This window comes from Ambystoma mexicanum, chromosome 2q (assembly GCF_040938575.1).
Source record: "Ambystoma mexicanum isolate Mex_15411 chromosome 2q, UKY_AmexF1_1, whole genome shotgun sequence".
NCBI classification, from domain to species: Eukaryota; Metazoa; Chordata; class Amphibia; order Caudata; family Ambystomatidae; genus Ambystoma; species Ambystoma mexicanum.
Window position 1 is genome coordinate 87,000,004 of NC_090924.1, and position 19,309 is coordinate 87,019,312.

At 48.1% G+C, this 19,309-nt stretch overlaps 1 protein-coding gene across 6 annotated transcripts in view; it reads right to left on the reverse strand.

Annotated features, from left to right (window-relative positions):
- The window catches only part of ABCA3 (ATP binding cassette subfamily A member 3), a 1,774,001-nt gene that overhangs the window by 409,803 nt on the left and 1,344,889 nt on the right, over positions 1-19,309 (reverse strand). The gene's annotated exons all lie outside the window — the stretch shown is intronic.

The following is a 19,309-nucleotide window of genomic DNA, read 5'->3' on the forward strand; positions in this document are numbered from 1 at the left end:
TTCCGCTACAGGTACTGGTTCTTTAGCCCCTTTCTCTAGCAGGGTTAAAATCTCCTGCATAAGGAGCGGATCTGTAACTTTCAAAGAGTTGTTCTCGGTGGTTTTTGCAGAAAAGGGAGGCAGTAATCTTGGGCAACTGTTTCCAATGCCCATGCATCTGAAGTAATAGACTGCCATTCTGACAGATGCTGCGACAATCTGCCTCCCACTGCAGTCTTGTGAATCAAGTCCTCAGAGAGGTTTTGGAGCAGCTGACGCAGTGGCTGAAGGTAAGGCAGCCGCTGCTGTTGTGGTTTTATTACTATTTCCCCGTCCACCGCGGGGGAATCTTCTTTGTCCTCTTTGAGCTGGCTGTCCTCTGCCCCTTCCAAATGTGGAGTAGTGACAAAAGGACCTATCCCTCAAGGGTGTACCTGTGGGGCGGTTTGGAGGCTGTCTGACTGCAGCACCAATGGATTTGGCTGCTGCCTTGGAAGTTTGCAGCTTCTCCAAACTCTCATCAGCTTTGTTTCAAATAAATGAGTGCCATCAAAGGGCATTTTGAGAAGGCTGGATTGTACGCCAGGGGCAAATCCTGACTTTCTCAACCAGGCAAATCTGTGCATCACTGTACTTGCTGCCAAAGCCCTGCTGATTCTGTTAGTAGAGTTGAGACCAGTCTGGAGGGATTTGCACAATGTATCCTTCCCATCCTTGACAATGTTTAGAAACCATTCTCGCTCTTCCCCTTTGGGGATATTGTCAGCTGTCATGCAAATGCATTCCGAAAGTGTGTGTGTAAACCTTGCTAACGTGCACGTAGCATTGGACGATTTCAAGGCCATATTCACCACTGGAAAGAAATATTTTGGGCCATGTTGTCGTAACACTCGTCATCCCTATCTGGAGTGATTGTATGATCGTCATTCTGCCTACTGGTGGAGGTGGGCATCAGAACCACCAGGTTCTCTGGTGTTGGGTTTTTGGACACGTAAAAAAGGTCAGAGCTTGAAACCCTATACTTTGACATCAACTTTTTGTTGACAGCTGGAATGACCTCTGGTGCCTCCCAGTTGGCAGCCACACACCTTTGTAAGGCTTAATGGAAAGTTACAATTGGGTTCTCTTGTGGTCCTCTGTCCAAGATGCCAGTTAGATCGTCTTGCTCAAAGACTGGTGTTGGTCTTGACCACCTCATATATTCCATAACTCTCGACATCAGTTGCCTTTATGTCATGTCTGCGTGGTCTCTGGTGTCTGCCTTGCTGAATTCCACCTCCGTGAGGTGTCTAGCCCACAAGCCTCATGTAGGCATGCTTGTAGGTTTTTCTTTCTTGAATATTATGAAATTAATGCCTCAGGCACTGATGGTGTTCCATACTGGAAACCAAAAGGTCTGGATTCATCTGAAGATTCCTCTGCATCCCCAAATAGAGGAGAGGGATTTGAAATAATCAGAACGGGGCAAAGGAGTATATTTCTTTTCCAATGTAGTCATTATATTCTTGGTTAAAGGAGTCAAAGTCGTCGAAATAGTCGGCATCAACGATGGTTTCTATCTATGGCTTTGACACATGTGGCGTCGAGGAGGTCGACGCTCGAAGCGTCGATGGCTTCTCCACAGTTATCGGCACCAATGGTGCCGATGACGCACCTTTCGACCCTGATGGGGTCGAATCTTTTGGCGTCGATGGCTCAGTCCTCAAGAGGACTTTTCCTCGACTCGGGAGATCCTTCAATCGCTCTCGAGGAATCTTGCCTGCTTATCGCCTTTATTTATTTATTTTACTAATTATTTATTCTGTTCTCTCCTCTGTTCCACACTTTCCACTTCTCCCACCATCCATGCACTTTCCCCCGTTTCCCTTTTCCATGCACCTGCGTGTTCTCAATGTCACTGGATCTAGTAAGATTGTTGTTTTTGTTCTCCCTTGTTCCCCTCCCATTGTCTAGTCATGCTCTGAAACACTTGTGTATGAGCACAATAAAAATTAAATATAATTTCATTGACCGCCGGGTCCGAAGATGCTCGGCTTTTGTACTTACGAGGGCTTTCGACCGGAGCATGGCTTTTGGGTGTAGTCGAGGGGGGCAAGGCGGCGTTCTGGAACACCTTTATTATTCGTAATCTAAACTCTTCACACTGTGCCGGAGAGCTAGACTCAGTGGGACTAACAAACTGTTCCTGTGAGGAACTTGTAGACGAGGAAGATGGCGATCTATGGCGCCGTTTCTTTCCGTGTCTACAGGACGAGTGGTGTGAACCACTACGTGACCGGGAGCATTTATTATTTTTGCAACAAGGAGACACTTCACGGATAGGCAGTCCTCCCGCACACTTCGATGGCGGATGATTCGGCCCCAGACACCATAGGCAGATCCTATGGGGGTCCGTAACAGACATCTTCGCACCGCAGTCACAGCATTTCATAAAGCCCGACCTGGGAGTGGAAGACACCGAAGACGAAGCCATTCTTCATGATTCACTCGAAGTAGTAAGAATTTATCAAAGAAAGTATCGAAGATTTCTGTCAAGGAACAAAGGGTATCGAATCCAAAGCGTAAGCGAGGAAAAACGGAACTGAAACCAACGGGCGCTGTGCACGCTACATATACCTTCGGTGATGTCGACATCGAGGCAGAGGACTCCGAGGGATAGTGAGTCGACAGGCATCGACGCACAGCACCCCCTTTTAAAAGAAATTCTGAAGCAGCAAATCTGGATATTGGAAATATCAAAGATAAGGAATACGTGTGAGGACACAATCCATTTGAAGCTTATTTGTATATAACTTCTAGTGTGTTAAGTGTTTTCTTGAACTAAGTGTATCCTCGGACCACTGTGTGCCTCACTACAGCCCTCATCCCTCCTAGACTAAGCCTGGCTGCTCAGCCATTGCTACCAAACCTTTGGGTAGTTCAGGCTAAACCGAAGGGATGTCCTCTGTTCATCCAAGGTCAGCTTTCTAAAGTCTTATCACAGAAAAGACTTTTGCAAAACCTCATAACAGTGTGAATAACTACTTGCGATTCTAGAGTATGTAACCCATAGTGGATTACCTAACTGTGTTGTGTATGTGTACATACTTGCTTTGGAATATTTAAATTGTGCCTTTGTGTAGTATTGTCCTAAACAGTGTACATTTGATAACAGACCTGTGTGGGTCTTTTCATTATCATTTCTGCTAAGTGTTAACTGCTACCCAACAGTGTCCCCTTGCCCCTTAGTTCAGTCTTGTTGCTTGGTCAATGCTACTTCAGAGAGTGGCTTTGTTCAACTGGAGTTGTGAGAAACCTTTCTAATCATAGGTTGGCTTTTTTTAAAGTCCTGCCACAGGTAGTGACTTTTAAAAAACATCCTAGCATAGTCCAGCACATCTGGAGAAGCACATGCTGAAGATGTCTGACTTTAACAAAGACGGTGTGACTTGCCTTCAGCATAAGGTCTCTCGAGGTCATAGATCTATACATGAAGAAAATACATAAAGTGGAAGAAGCAGCTAGAGGATCAGAAGAGCAGACAAACTCAATTAAATTGTTTTGTAACAGTAAGGCAACATTAATTAAAGGTAAAGTGCAAAAGGCTGATCTTATCCAGCTGTTCTATTTTTATATGTTCTTGCTTATTCCCCTCCCAAGTAGAGTAACACTTTAGCAACTCTGTGCAATTGCAGTCTACAATGCAGACCTTCTCTGACATCTCAGTCAATGCAGTACTGGCCACTAAGGGCCTTATTCTTGTGGGCCCGCAGAGGGAGGGTGAGAGGAAGGGTCCACACAGTTGGCCTCCTTCACCTTTATTTCCATGAGTCATTGTGCACTGTCGTGAAAGAAATGAAAGTCAGGGAGGATCCTTCATTACTGTGTCATCCCCCGCTGTGTGCAACACAAAGATCTGCATTGCCAGCGGCCATGACATACATGGTGGTGGAAATTGGCCATCACTTTCTGTGAGGCCCTGTACTGCATTTTCGAGGCTCAAGATAAGCAGGCACAGTCCTTAGAAAGGCAGCTGTTCTGTGGTGACCAGAATACTGATCCCCTTGCACAGACTTGAGGATTCCATGCTTGGTCTGAGAAGCTTGTACTGGAACTTGGTCAAGGGAGGATCTCATTGGTACACCTTCACCTTCCTTTCCCCTCACCCTCTGACCAGCCTCCCTTGGCCCTCCTCCTACCCCTACTTGTGAGGCCAAGAATCTCGGGGTCATCTGACTCCACACTTTCCTTGCTGAATGATCTTTCAGCAGGTGAAGAAGGGTTTGTGAAGAAAACTGGCAGTAACACATGCTTTTTTAGATGAAAGTCCAACAGGACCTTTGGCATGAAGGAAGGATGAGTTCGCCGAACCACTTTAGCTGAATGGAGTGACATATACGGAGATTTAGAGGACACAGCCTATCTCCCCCACCGCCTGGCCAAGATGATTGCCACTAGGAAGGCGGTCTTCCATGACAGAAACTTCAAGGAGGCCCGATACATAGGTTCAAACGGAGGCCCCATCAGTTTCGACAGTACCACATTTAGCACCCACGCAGCGGCAGGAGCCTTCACCAGAGGGAATGTTCTGAAGAGGCCCTTGAGCAACTCCTTATCAAGCCTGTGCGAACACAGGGAGAGCTTGCCTGTAGCCTAGGTGTACCGGGATATGGCAGCCAGGTGGACTATGATAGATGCATGAGCAAGGCCAGCATTGGCCAGTGACAGCAGGTACAGGAGAACCTGTGGCGTTGTCATACACATCAGCAAAATCATCTGTGGCCAACACCACACTGCAAAACGCTTCCACTTGTGTTTGTAGCAAGCAAGCATAAATGTGGCCCTGGCCCTGTTTAGAATCTTCTTGCATTCCAAAGGCAGTGAGTAGTGTCCAAATTCTAGGGCTGCAGTGGTCACGTCTCGATGCTCACAGACGCTGGGTCGTGGTGCAGGATTTACCCTCCTTCTCTAGAGAGCAGGTCTGGAAGTGGTGGCAGTTGGATGGCTGGATCCACCGACAGATGGAGAAGGTCTGTGTACCAGATCTGTCTGGGACAAGCCGATGCAATGATGATCATCTTGCAGCGGCAACATCGGAGTGTGTTGATCGCTCGTAGCAACAGATGAATCAGCTGGAAAGCATACAGGAATAGGCCCTCCGAAAGAAATGAGAAGGCGTCCTCCAGACTCCTTGGCTAAGGTTACCCGCTGGCAAACCTATGACACTAGGCATTGGTAGCTGTCGCAAAAAGGTCGATCTTAGGGAGACCCCACTCACTGAAGAGACGAGAAATTTACGCTTGCTGGCGCTCCCATTCGTGGCAGGATCGCAGCTTCTTGCAGAGAGAGTTTGTGTTAATGTTCTGAACGCCAGCCAGGTGAAAAGGCACAAGAAACATGCATTGAGCAATGGCCCTGCGCCACCGTTTCTGCGGCTCTAGAGAGCGGGGGGAGCGCATGCTGCCCTGTTTCCCAACGTAAAACATGGTGGTGGTGTTGTTTGTTAAGACCCGCACCACCTTCCCCTGGAGCCAAGGCTGACAAAACTTGAGGACAGAAAACTGGGAACAGTTCGAGCAAGTTGATGTGCAACTCCTTCTCGTCTGGTAGCCAGGGGGGCCTTTGGCATGGCATGAGAATGTCCTTGGTTGGCTACCCAACCCTCTAGAGATGCGCTGGTTGTGAATGTCTCCTGATACGTGGGGATCTGAAAAGGAGCACCATGCGAGAGGTGCAGGCATTCTGACCACCATTGGCACGGTCTTGCACCGGTGACTTGCTGCCATCTGGCATCTAGGAACTGTTGAAAGGGGTCTCATCTGCAGTCTGCAAAAAGGAACAAGATGGATGCAGGAGGACAACATTCCCAGCGGGGACTTGATATATCAGACTGTTGCAACGGAAGCTGTAGATAGCCGTTGGACCTTCCCCAGGTAGGCCTTTATTCTCTCTTCTGAAGGAGTCAACAGACACAAAAGTGTGCTGAGGCGGGAACCCAGGAATGAGTTTGCACTACGCAGGACTGATAGTTTTTCAAGAATTCCAAAGAAGTCAGGGTATGGATGGTCTCTGCAGTGCACCGGATTGCCAGGGCACAAGAGCGGGATCGGACGAGCCAATCCTCCAGGTAAGGATACAAATGGATTCCCTTTCGAAGCAGAGGCGCTGCCACCAGAGCCAAGCTTTTGGAGAACAGCCTCGGGCCGATTTTAGGCCGAATGGCAGGGCCAAGAACTGGTAATGGCATCTGTGAACAACAAAACACAGGACTTTCTGGTGTGCTCGATGATATGGGGATGTAGAAGTAAGCATCCTCCAAGTCGTGGGTCGCCAGGAAATCTCCTTCCTGAATTTGGTCGAGCACATGCTGCAGGATGACCAACCTGAACTTTTGGAATTTGAGGAACCTGTTGAGGCGTTGCAAGTCTAGAATGCGTCTCCACCCTCCCGAATTCTTCCTTAACAGTAAGTATCTGGAGTACACTCCGGAGCCACTGAAAGACTGGCTCTTTTGCCCCTTTGTTTAGCATGACCAGAACCTGCTTTATCAGCTGTGCCACATGCTGTTCTTGTCGTGGGATGGGAAGTATATGAGGGCATTTGTCATGTAATTCCAGAGCATGGCCCTGTTGAAGGGCATCGAGCATCCATTTGTCTGTGAAGATCTTGCGCCAGTGATCAACAAATTGCGATAACCGGCCTCCCACTGGTGTGCAGAAGTGGGGGCGCGGGTCATGGGCCAGTTCAGACCTGCCTCAGTGTCTGCATCTTGGATGGGGGGGCCACGACAACCCTGGTTGCCACGTCTGTAAGGCTGGGAGTCTCCCCTATAAGCTTCCTGGGTGGTTGACCAAAAGAACGAAATGATGGCCACCTCTGCTGGAGAGTGCCCAAAGTAAGTGATGTCTCTGTGTCCGCTTTTATGGCCTGTAGAGTCTTGTCGACTGCCTTCCCAATATGTTGTCATCCACGAATGGCATGTCCACCACCTTTATTTGTACATCCATGTGGAAGTTGGTGGCCTTGAGCCAACCCTGGCGGCGGAGGGTCACTCCATTGCCTCTAGCTGATGAAAGCCCGAATCAGCGATGTACAAGGCGACAGTGATCGCATGGACAGAGGCTACCTCCCCTTCTTCGAACAGTGCCAGGGCCTTGACCTTATTGTCCTCTGTAAGGAAGTCAAGGATGGGCCCCAACCTGTACCATAACTCTGTCATACTTTGAGAGAATGGCGGCCTTGATCGTAGATGCCACTGTTGTGATGATGCGCTTCCCAGTCTCATGCAGCTTCTTACCCTCCTGGTCCAGAGGAACCATAGATGAGGAAGACGGGTTGGAGGACCTCTTCCTAACCGCAGCCGAGCCTGCAAAGACCGGCGATGGTTGGGAACAGAGGGTACTTATGAGCCGAGTCCGCAACCCGGTACTTTGACTCCAAAAGATCCCTCTTCGGATGAGAGGTGTTAGGAGTCTTCATGACCAACATGCCATCCTCCCAAATGTCATCCAACAGGCAAATGAAATGATGGTCCTCTTGGAGGACTCCCAACGTTCAAAAAGGAAACCTTTGTTCTTCTCTTCAGGGATGAGATTGAATAGCTTCGCACCCTTGAGATCATGGAATGAAATAACACAATCTCGCCTGGCTGAGAGTCCCTGGAGGGCACCTCCAGAGGGAATGTAGTCATCAAACTCATCTATACCTTGCATACCCTGGGTCGTAATTGTATGAGTCAGTGTCCTTCTAGGCTGCTTGATCCAGCACATGAGGTGGCGCAACCGTTAATGGCTGAGGGTTAACAGGGGCCGGATGAGATGGAGTCGGCTGAGCTCGAGAAGGCCTTGGAGGGCTTCTTGCTGGAGCAGGAATGGGAGCCGCTGGTAGACTCTGCAGGATCTCAAGGCCAGCATGTGCAAAGTTTTCAAAATGTCCAATGACATATCACTTGGTGCAGGTGCTGGGCCTTGAAGTGAAGGGCAAAATGGGATCAGGCTCCTCTTGATCACCCTGCTGGTCAGAGTAAAATCGCTCTGGCATGTCCTCCTCAGAACTCGGGGAGTGTGTCTGTGGTGTCGACATCATAGGCGGTCCCAGAGGGGGACAGGGTGAAAAGCGCTGTGGCCTTGCGTGGGCCTAGGCAAAAAATCATGAGCTGGGGGCATCTCGAAGTCGTCAACGGAAGGCCAGTCTTTGTAGATGAAGTCATCGACGTGGTGGTTGTCGATGGGGCAGTGGCCCTGATGTATGAGGTCATCGACTACGTCCGTGTCGATGACAGGGCTGATGATAGTGGAGCTGTGTACAGGTCCTTGGACGGTACGACAGCCTTTCATCGCCTACCTGTTCATCCCCAGGCTTTTTAATGTGCACATTCCATCGAATGTGCTAATCAAATTTTTTTTAGGGGGGTGGGAAAGAGCAGATAAGGGTTTGGGCGGGTGGGCAATAGCAAAAAATAACCAGGTTACTCACCGTAGTGACCACCTTACTCCTAGTTTATAGTACCCTTTCCTCCATACTTATGGGACATTCCTCCGTCCTGTGGGACGGGACGGGAGCGCTTTGTAAAAGCATCCAAAAATGGTTAAACATTTTTTAGTCCTACCTCTCTTTCTATGCAGGGCCCGGCACGCGGCCGTAACCCCGCCCACCACGTCTCCCGCCCTGCGCATCGCCAATCAGTCCTTTTCTATCGCCAGGTCAGATACCTTTTAGCAATAACAGAGGAACCTTATTAGAGGGGGCGGCGGGTGGGCGTATGGAGGAAAGGGGACTATGGACTAGGAGTAAGGTGGTCACTTACTGTGAGTAACCTGGTTATACTCCTACGTCCCGTCCCCTTTCCTCCATACTTATGGGAGATTCCCAAGCACTCCTTACAGGAACTATGGGTGGATGGAACAAACCCCTTACTGAAACAGGTTCTTCAGCACAGCATGACCAAACTGAGCATCAGATCTTGAGCTCAGGTCTAGAAAATAATGCTTACAAAAAGCCGATGGGGAGGCCCAAGTAGCCGCCTTTGCGATGGTCTCCCAGGGGACATATTTTTGAAAGGCAACTGCTGCTGCCTTGCCCCGCACCAGGTATAAATGAATACCTTTAGGAGGCTTCAGCCCTTGGACGGTGTAAGACTCCGTAATGCAGGCAGCGATCCATCGGGAGATAGTCGCCTTAGAGGCCTGCTAACCTTGTGGATACCAAAGGTCACGAACAGTTGAGAAGAGCTCCTAAATTTGGATGTTCTGTCCAGATAGAATTTAAGACCCCTTGTAACATCCAGACAATGCAGAACCCTTTCCGCCTCTAAAGCGGGGTTCGGAAAAAAGACCGGCAGGAAGATAGACTGGTTCAGATGGAAATCAGAGACCACCTTCGGCAGGAAAGCAGGATTTGTCCATAGGACTACCTTATCCTTGTGAAAAAACAAGAAGGGATGCTCCACCGATAAAGCCTGGAGCTCACTCACGCGCCTTGCTGAAGTGACGGCAACCAAAAAGGACATCTTCCATGACAGGTGCTTGAGGTCCACCATGGCCATTGGTTCGAAAAGTATATGGCGCAACGCCGTCAGGACCACATTTAGATCCCATGCCGGGTGCGGACTACGAATCGGAGGATAAGGGCGCGTCAATCCTACAAAATGTCTCTTAACCACTGGATTAGACAGAGAGTAAGAGCATTGGTCCGTAGATAGGTAGGCGGAAAGTTCTACATGACAGAACGTGAACACCCGACTCTGCTAAGTGGGATACAAAGGACAGTACCGTGTCAATTGTAGCCCTCCTTGGCTCCAGCTGTTTGTTTAAACACCAATGACAGAACCTGAGCCATTTGCTTCTGTACTGAGACCTAGTCAAGGGTTTTCTGGCTGCCTGAATAATGCGCATGTTATCCGCAGACAGGCTAAGATGTTCTAAAGACCTGAACTCGGGCACCATGCCGCCAAGCTGAGTGATTGTGGGGAGGGGTGCCACAGTTGTTGTTCCCCCTGGTGAAGAAGATCGGGGGTCACCGGTAACCTGATCGGCGGATACACAGAAAGGTGTTGAAGTTCTGAGAACCAAAACCTGGCCGGCCACCACGGGGCTATGAGTAGAAGAGAACAGTTCCCCGAGTTCTTCAATTTGCAAATCGTCCGATTAACTAGAGGCAGAGGCGGGAAGGCATAAGCCTTCATGTTGTGCCATGGAATCTCGAGAGCATCCGCCAGAGAGGAGGTTTCCAGTCCATTTCTGGAGGCATACAGAGGAAGCTTCTTGTTCGCCGCCGTAGCGAAGAGGTACACTTCCAGGGTGCCCCAGCGCAGGAAAATCCACGAGAGGACCTCCCCCTTCATCTCCCACTCATAGCTGATCATCGTCCGCCAACTGAGGGCATATGCCGTGACATTCAGCTGGCTCGGGATGTGTACTGCAAGTAGCCAGATACCATGACGAACCACCCATTCCCAAATCTGGATGGACAGGTACATGAGAGGGGGAGACATGGTGCCCCCTTGCTTGTTGATGGATTACATCAACACCACATTGTCCATGTTAATACAGACCACCTTGTTGGCAATGACGCCTTGAGCGTTAGAAAGATCGTCAGAAGCTCCAGATGATTTATGTGGAGGAGCTTGTCCTGAGGCAACCAAAGATCCGAGACCTGAAAAAGATCCAACGTTGCACCCCACCGCAGAAGGGAGGAGTCCGTCATGACCGTTACCATTGGGGCTGAGTCCTGAAAACCCGCCCCAACAGACAGGTTGCTGAGAGACGACCACAAGTCCAGGTACGCTCTCATGGAAGCCAGAATCGTTATCAACTTGGAGTCCGGATCCACAGCCTAAAGCCAAGAACTCCGAAGAGCCATCTGAGTCCGCCTCATCTTGAGACGAGCAAGAGGAAGAGCCAAAACGCACAAGGCCATGAGGCCCAGCAGCCTCTGGAACCACCAGGCTGACATGCTCTCCGACTGCGCAAACATCTGACACTTGGCCAACAGATCTGCCATTCTGTCCCCGGGCAGGGACACCCTGCAGTCGACTGTGTTCCAGCGAGAACCCAGGAAAATCAAGTCCTGAGAGACCATCATGGAAGATTTCCGCCAGTTCACTGACAGCCCGAGGCGGAACAGGAGCTGGAGGAGAGACTGAAGATTGCAGGCGGCTTTCAACGTCCAAGGGCTGCGTAAGAGCCAGTCGTCCAAATACGGATACACATGGATACCCTGCAGATAAAGATAGGCCGCGATCACCGACATCATCTTCGTAAAGACACGCAGTGCCGAGCTGAGGCCAAAAGGAAGCACTCAAAACTGAAAGTGCTCCTATCTCACAGAGAAACGGAGATATCTCCTGTGTGGACTCCAGATCAGAATATGCATGTACACATCCTGAAGGTCCACCACGCTGAGCCAATCGTCCATCTGCAAGGAGGACCCATCTGGCCGGGCGTGATCATCTTGAATTTCTCGTGGGGTAGGAAAAGATTGAACTGGGAAAGGTCTAGGATGGTGCGCAGGCCAGCCTGGTTGGGTTTGGGCACCATAAACAGCCGGGAGTAGAAGCCCTCCCCTCGCTCCCCAAGGGGAACGGGTTCCACAGCTCTGAGGTCCAGCAGTTTCTGCACCTCGGCTTTTAGGGAGGGCGATCCAGACTGCTGGAAAGGAGGGTTGAAGGGTGAGGTAGGGGGTAAGGGTAAGAGGAAGCCCGCCCGACTGACAAGACCCACCTGTCCGCGGTGATGGTCTGCCACGCCTCCCAATGAGACGCGATGTGTCCTCCTACCTGGGTCTCGTGCGAGCACGGAGAACCCTCATTTGGTAGGCTTTTCAGTGGTGTTACCACCTGAACCTGAGGAGGAGGCTGAGGAGTGGGAGAAAAATCGAGTCTGTTGCTGCCTCCGGTGGTTATACCCAAAGGAGTATCCACTCTGCGGGATTTCAGGTCTAGAAACCCCCTGAAACCAGAGGAGGGCCGGCTTTGCGACAACGGTCTCTGGGACCTAAAAGGGGTTTCAACCAGGACGGACAAGGACTTAGCTGTCTGGGCGCTGTCCTTCGTTCTGGCTGAGCTCCACATCCGTTGTGGAATGTAAAAGCTCCTTACCGTAAAACGGCAGGTCCAACACCTTGTCCTGCACCTCCTTTGAGAACCTGGTGGTATGCAACCATGCCTGTCGAGAGGTGTCAACTCCCAGCATAAGGCCTTGAGCCGACGTGATGAGCCGCAGCCTCAAGCAGATCCTGGGCCAAGACTCTGGCATCGGATAAACCTGCCTTAAAATATTCTAGCTTCTCGACCAGAATGAACTCCTCGAACTCCGACAGACCTTTCCACATCTTCATATTCGGCCCCGCTAACACCAGTTCCGCATTAGCCTGCCGGAGCTGCAAGGCAGAGTTAGCGAAAATCTTCCTCCCAAGAGAGTCGAGGAGCTTGTCGTCCTTCCCCAGAACCTGAGTAGCCGTCGTAGAAGAGGATGCTGTAGGCCTGGACTGTAAAGTGGCCGCAGCCACCACTGTGGAGGAGGGGGGCAGACAAGATGACGGGGCCACCTCTTCCGAAGAATGCAGCCTGTTTTGCGCGTCAATTTTCTTATTGACAAAAAGTCCAGAGTGTGGCTTTTCCCAGACCCTATGGACCTCGGCCAAAACGTTCTTCTGCAATAACAGGCCAGTACGCTCTGAAGGAGACATGGTGAACGCCCCCGAAAGCACACCCTCCTGCGGAGCTGGTGCCTCGGGCACTGGAACATCCAATAGGCACATCATGTCCAGTACCCGGTCATGAAAAGCTCTAATAGAGCGGGGTTGGTCTCCACTGTCCTGATCGCCCTGCGCATCATCCGACAGGTCAGGATCTTGCTGAACTGTGTCAGGCACTACCTTGTCCACAGGGGACAATGGAGGCAAGGGCAGAAGGGTCGGGGGAGGCACCGCAGGCAAGGGCTGTGCCGGCAGAGCCACCGGCAGAGCCACCGGCGGAGCCACCGGAGGAGCGGGTGGAGCTGGAGGCGCAGGCAGGCATATCTCCCTAAAAAGACCCTTGAAATACTCTCTCATGGGTTCGGTACGCAATAGCGTCTGAAGTTGGCCGAAAAAGGCATCCTCCGGAGACGGTTTTGGAGCTACCGGAGGAGGACTCTCATGAGGAGGATAATTCCAGGGACGCAAAGGGGAGGTTTTTTTTTTTTTTAATATCTTTAATAATTTTATTCAAACCAAACAACAATACAAACCAAACTTGCAGTGCAATTTATAACAATTCCAATAAACACATTTAGTTTTTAGTCACTGCTCTCCCAATCCCACCCCTCTTTATGAGCCTGTTTGTTCTTTGCATTCAGTATCTGCTTTGTGTGGCAGAGTTTCGCTGCCCTCGGATTCCGTTGGATCCGATACTACTCCGAACATTTCCGCTATCAATGATTTCCATGCCATCAGAGAGCCCATTTCCTCCTCCCCACTCATGCTGCTCGTCTCCTGCCATACCATCGTTTCAGCCTCTGCCCATTTCTGTAATTCTTTCCACCACACCTCCACCCGTGGTTTGTGACACTTCTTCCACCCCATGGCTATCCTTCGTTTGGCAAGCACATATGGCAAATCTTTCAATTTACCGACATTTTTAAATTTCGGTGATCTGGGGAAACCACCCAGCAAGCAGGCCCAGACTGTATCTATGATGAGCGTGACCCCTTTCTCCTCTAGTATTTGTGCTACTTCACTCCAGAAGCATTCAATTACCGGGCATGCCCAAAACATGTGTATCATGTCGGCGTTCTCCTCATCACACTTAGGACACGCCTGGCGCCCAACGTTTTTAAACTTTAGATATCCTCAGAGGGGTCCATGTATGCCCTGTGCGTATTATATAAAACTGTATTTGTTTTAATCTGGCATTTCTTGACACTTTCTTGTGGTATGCCAAGGCACGTTCCCACATCCCATCCTCTATAGGGGCTCCCGCTTCCCATTCCGATCTTAAATGTACTAATTCCTTCCCGACCCTAGACATCACCATCTCATATAATCTAGAGATCTCAAGCCCCCCCCCTCCGATATGTCATATATTGCCCCAATAATAGCATCTGGTTCCTCTGTCAAAATTGTTGACGCAAAGGGGAGGGTTGCCACACAAGACCATCCCCCGATGTATCCACAAAAATCAAGGGTGCCGAACCCACAGGCAACAAGACATTGTGCGGAAGGGGCATCCGAGCGTTCCAGTCGTAAACCGGGCGAAACGGATGCGCACAAGGAATTTTATGTTCACCCACAGAACCAACTCCTACACCTGAGGCCGATGGCGTAGTTGAAGGGGAAGCACCCAACATGGCCACCGTGTTTGTGGCGGGAACGGCCGCCATTTTGCCATCAGCTGAGGGGAACTGCGCCACATGAGGAAGTGAGGCAGGGGTCCCCGTCGATGGATCAGGGGTCTTAATTTTAGCCTTTACATAAGGAACCTCGGCTGAGCCAGTACTATGAGGCCTGGAATGTTTGTGCGACATACCAATAGCCAAACTAGCCTTCTAAGAAAGGACCTCGGCACTGCCAGTAAAGGAAAAACTTTCACTCCTTGCCCCCTCAACAGTTCTGGCGTTGCCACAAGAGCAGGAACGGTGAGAAACAACTTTCACCGATAAGGCCTTGCCAGGCCTCTCAGAAATGTTGGTTACGTTAGCCTCTGTACGAGGGACCTAGGACCCAGGTCCGGTAACAGCCTTACTAGCGCTGGCCTCGAACATTCGTTCGGTAACACCAAGCCCAGCCAAGGCCTCGGGGCGCACCCCAGTACTTTTGAGAGAAGCCGATAACAAGGCCTCAGAGCGAGCTCCGGTACCCCACGACTTAGTAGAACTGGGTCTACAAGCAGCCCTCACAGGAGGGGCCTCAGAGCGTACTCCGGTATCCACAGTCCCCTTACAGAGACCCTCGGAGAAAACTCTGGTACAATTATTAGGCCCGGAAGGCACCTCGGGGCAATCCCCGGTGACAGAGCCAACACTCCTCCCGGCTCGGGAAGAGCCCAGAAAGGTATCTCCCGGCCGGGGTGTTATGAAAAGTAAAGAACTTACCGGGCGTTTCTTCTTTTCATCGATAAATGCTTGAAAATGCGAAGGAGGAGTACGTCGAAACATCTCCTCCCACCGTTCCAACCGACGTTGAAGTGCCCGGACCGAAAGGGAATCGCAATAAAACCCAGGAGTCCTAATGGTGGTCCGGACCCAAACACTCTAGACAAACAGGATGGGGATCTGCCCTCGCGAAGCGTTGGTGACACGATGAACAAGCTGGAAAGTCTAGTTTGAACGACAGACACACGATCGCTAGCGAGAGCCAGAGAGGAGGAAAAAGGGAAGATTTTCCGGGGATGCAAGCGCATCCAGTCTCAAACGAGCGGAGAAAAGGACTGATGGGTGATGCAGAGCCGAGATGGGCGGGCTTACGGCCGCGTGCCGGGCCCCATGTAGAAAGAGAGGAAGGACTAAAAAAAGTTAACATTTTTTTGGATGCTTTTACAAAGAGCTCCGGTCCCGTCCCACAGGAGGGAGGAATGTCCCATAAGTATGGAGGAAAGGGGACGGGACGTAGGAGTATAAGTGTGGGAGGGGTTGGGGGGTAATCCCCCCAAAAACAAATAAAAATAAAACGAGCACATTCGATGGAATGTGCACGTTAAAAAGCCTGGGGATGAACAGGCAGGCAATGAAATGACATAGAACCCCTTGGACGACATGCCCTTTGACGAGGTCTTAAACTTAGCCGTTGGAGTCATCGATTTCGTCATGAACGGAACCTGTCCGCTGGATGGTATGCTAACCGTCAACAGACTGAAGGTGACTGGTGTCTCTCCGATCTAGGTCCCGCAGACTAGGGCAGTGTTCTCAAAGATCTTGACCTCTTTTTGTCAAAGGGAGCATACTCTTTGGGTCTGCTGACCGTGGAAGAGGCATGACTAGGCCCGCAGGCCGAATCAGAGCCCTTCCCATCCTCGATCCACGCCACTAACCCCCTATGGCGGTCCTTCTGTGTCTTGGCAGGAGAAGGCCTGGCATATCGAACATCCGTCTGCATCGGGGTCGGGATGTAAGCAGTAGATGCACTTGAGGTGCCACTCTTCGATGAAGATGTTCTTCAGGCCACAATTTTCAAGGGCCCTGAAGAGGCTTTTCCTTGTGGCATCGGAGATCTGACGATGGACAACAATTTCCTGCGGCAATGGGTCCCTGCTGCCAATAGTCACAACAATAATCTCCTGCGGCAATGGGTGCCTGCTGCCAATAGTCACAACATGACTGAAAAAGATGAAGAATCGAGACAAATTCTCGCAAAAATAGCAAAAAATGTATCGAATTTCGAGGAGCGAAACACGAGAACTCCCCACACAAGACTGTACAAACACTTAATAAATGTTCTTAACAAATCCAAAGGAAAGTATCACATCACTTGTGCTTCAGCAAAAATGAAAATTCCTTACATACAGTCAACTCAACACTGTATTTTTTTAGAATAGCCCATGCCTAAATATATTCACACAAGTGTTCATCTGTTCACCTCAAATAGTTCTAAGTATGCTCGAGGGAAATACAACCTAGCTTCAATCGATAAGGATCCCACTGTGTGGTCCTTTGTTCTCAGAAATCCACAAAGGAGGCTTCGATCTCTTGGTTTGTACCAAGCAAAAACACGGACCGTGAGGCAGCAGACTGGGTGTTTCAGTTGACTGTATGTAAGGAATTTGCATTTTCTGTGAAGGTAAAGTGATGTGATACTTTACTTTGGATTTGTTAAGAACATTTATTATGTGTTTGATGTGACATGTTTGATGTGACATTAGTTTAATGCCCAGGAATGGGACATGCTGGTAATAATGCAATAAAAGAAATATTGTTTTATCAAGATTTGATGAACATTTGTGTTTTTGAAAGTATAAAACACAACTCTAGTAAGTTTGTAAGGGACTATGTCTGGCAAGAGTGCAGGTGGCTTACCTGTTGGTCACAACAGGCTGTCTTGAATACTTCGCTGTTGTCTCACTTTGGTTCTCAGATTAATTTCCTGAGTCCAAAAAAGTGTATTCATTTGAAGGCAACATCTGGGTGTTTTGATGGCCAGTGCTGTGCGAGCAGATATTGTGAGTTGCCGGTTTGGATGGCGTACAGATGTTCACAAATCCTCAAACTTAGTTCTCTCTTTGTGCTCCCCACGTAGAACTTGTTACATATACAAACGATGCAGTAAATAAAGGTTGATCTACAATTTAAAAACCCATGGCTCTGAATCAATCTGTGGGTATAGGTTTTATACTGAGCAACCTTGTTCACTGCATAACCAGTGATGTTGCATGTGCCACATTTGTAGAAGCCTTCTGGTTTGCTTAACCACCGATCTTGACACTCTGTGTGTAGAGTGCATAGAGAATTGTGAGAAATCATTTGTCCTAAATTGATTATTTTGGTAAAAACTAAATCTGGTTTGCTTTTAATATAATGTTTTAAATCCTTGTAAAGCAATAGTACGGATATATAACCCCATTCCAGATGAGCTTAAGTTGAAGAAAACCAAAACAAATTTCAGAGATGAAAGAGACTACAGATAGGGTAGAGTTTACACTATAGACTATTCAAAACAAATATGACCATAGATCACAATTCATCAACAACACACCACCTACCACACCTATAAGCTCAGATGCAGAAAGCAAGGATGCAAACAGTGAAGGGGAGTCTTAAGCAAATAATTCAACTAATCTGACTCATATTAATTACAATTAATTGTAAGACAACATATTTTTAGAGGAAATCTAGCAACCAGATGCACAAATCATTTAGAGAGCAGAAGTTATCCAAAGAAAAGAGTAACATTCTCAGAGCCCCCTGCCAAATGAGACGACAAACACACAAGCGGTAAGAGAGCAAAGGAAAAGAGCAAAAGGAAAAGAACACAAATACAATATCACTACCAGGTCCAAAAATCGAAACAGATAGATCAAAGTGAGAACTATACCAACCTAATTCTGAATTTATCGGACTACCAATTAGGAGATTCTGACAAAATGATCCTTAATAAAAGTTATGACTTACTCACCCTTAAAAATAATCAATATAACTGACACCTATTATTATTTAAATTGATCAGAAAATTGAAATTGACAAGGATTTTCATAAGGGTATACCATGTCTTATGGCTTTGAATGACTTTATATATTTTTTTCCCAACCTTCTAGGAGTTTGTCCACATGTACATTATAATGTGCAAGTAAAAAACTTCCCATTTCGTTAAACAGAAGAAGATATGAAAACAGCATGCTTTTTACCTAAGGCGTAAACCAGTACTACACGGTCAGTAGCAATCACGGCCATGCACGTACACTCACACAATTATTGTTACTCATTATCAGTGCAAGCCACTCTACCTTGAGAGTAAAGTATTGCTTCGATTTCAGATGCTTACAATATAAAACAAGTAAAGCAAGGGAACCACAAGATATATGACACACAGGTATCGTGTTAGTGTATACACTTAAGGCTCATTTGTTAATTTCCTTCTTTATATATGCATCACAGTGATGATAACCAGTTTAATGAACACCGTAATAAAAATATTCACTCACAAGCAAATGGGGGGGGATCAGCATTTAATTTAACAATATGGTGGAAATTCTCTTATAAAAACCAGTACTCGAAATTCTCTCATATACATTGCATGAAACTCATATGCATGAAATGATACCGGTGGAGGAAGACTACTAATTAGCATGGTTTTCTTTGATTTATTAGTCATTAATAAAAAATAAAAAATGTACTGTTTCTCTTTGTTTCTCCATGCAACTTATATTTTTATTAATATATGTGCATATTTCTATTCCATATACTTTATTGGAATTTTGTTACACCAACCAATGACTGTCATGCTTTTTATTATTATTTTGATTTTTTTCACTTTTTCATACTTTGTTGCACTTTACAATGGGTACGGATATATTTTTTTTAAATATGATATGATGAAGTTTTTTGCCACTAACTCAGGAGATTGGATCTTTGTATTAGAGCCCTGAGCAAGAGTAAAGCTTCAAACATGTGTTGGCTCAACACTTTAATTAGAGCAATGGTTAATTAACATTACTCGGAAAAGACTCAAAGATATTCATTGCAACCTATTATTTGATCCACTATCAGACATTGGATTTCATTTTTTCAATGAAAACAATTCTTAAATAGTACAAGCTCCAACCTATTTTGGGGGGGGAGGAGGTGCAGCTGGAAACCAAGGCTCACATTTGTACCTCATTAATCTACAAAGTTAATTGCTTCTCCTTTTTGTCTTGTAACCTGGGAGAATATAACTGTTTTGT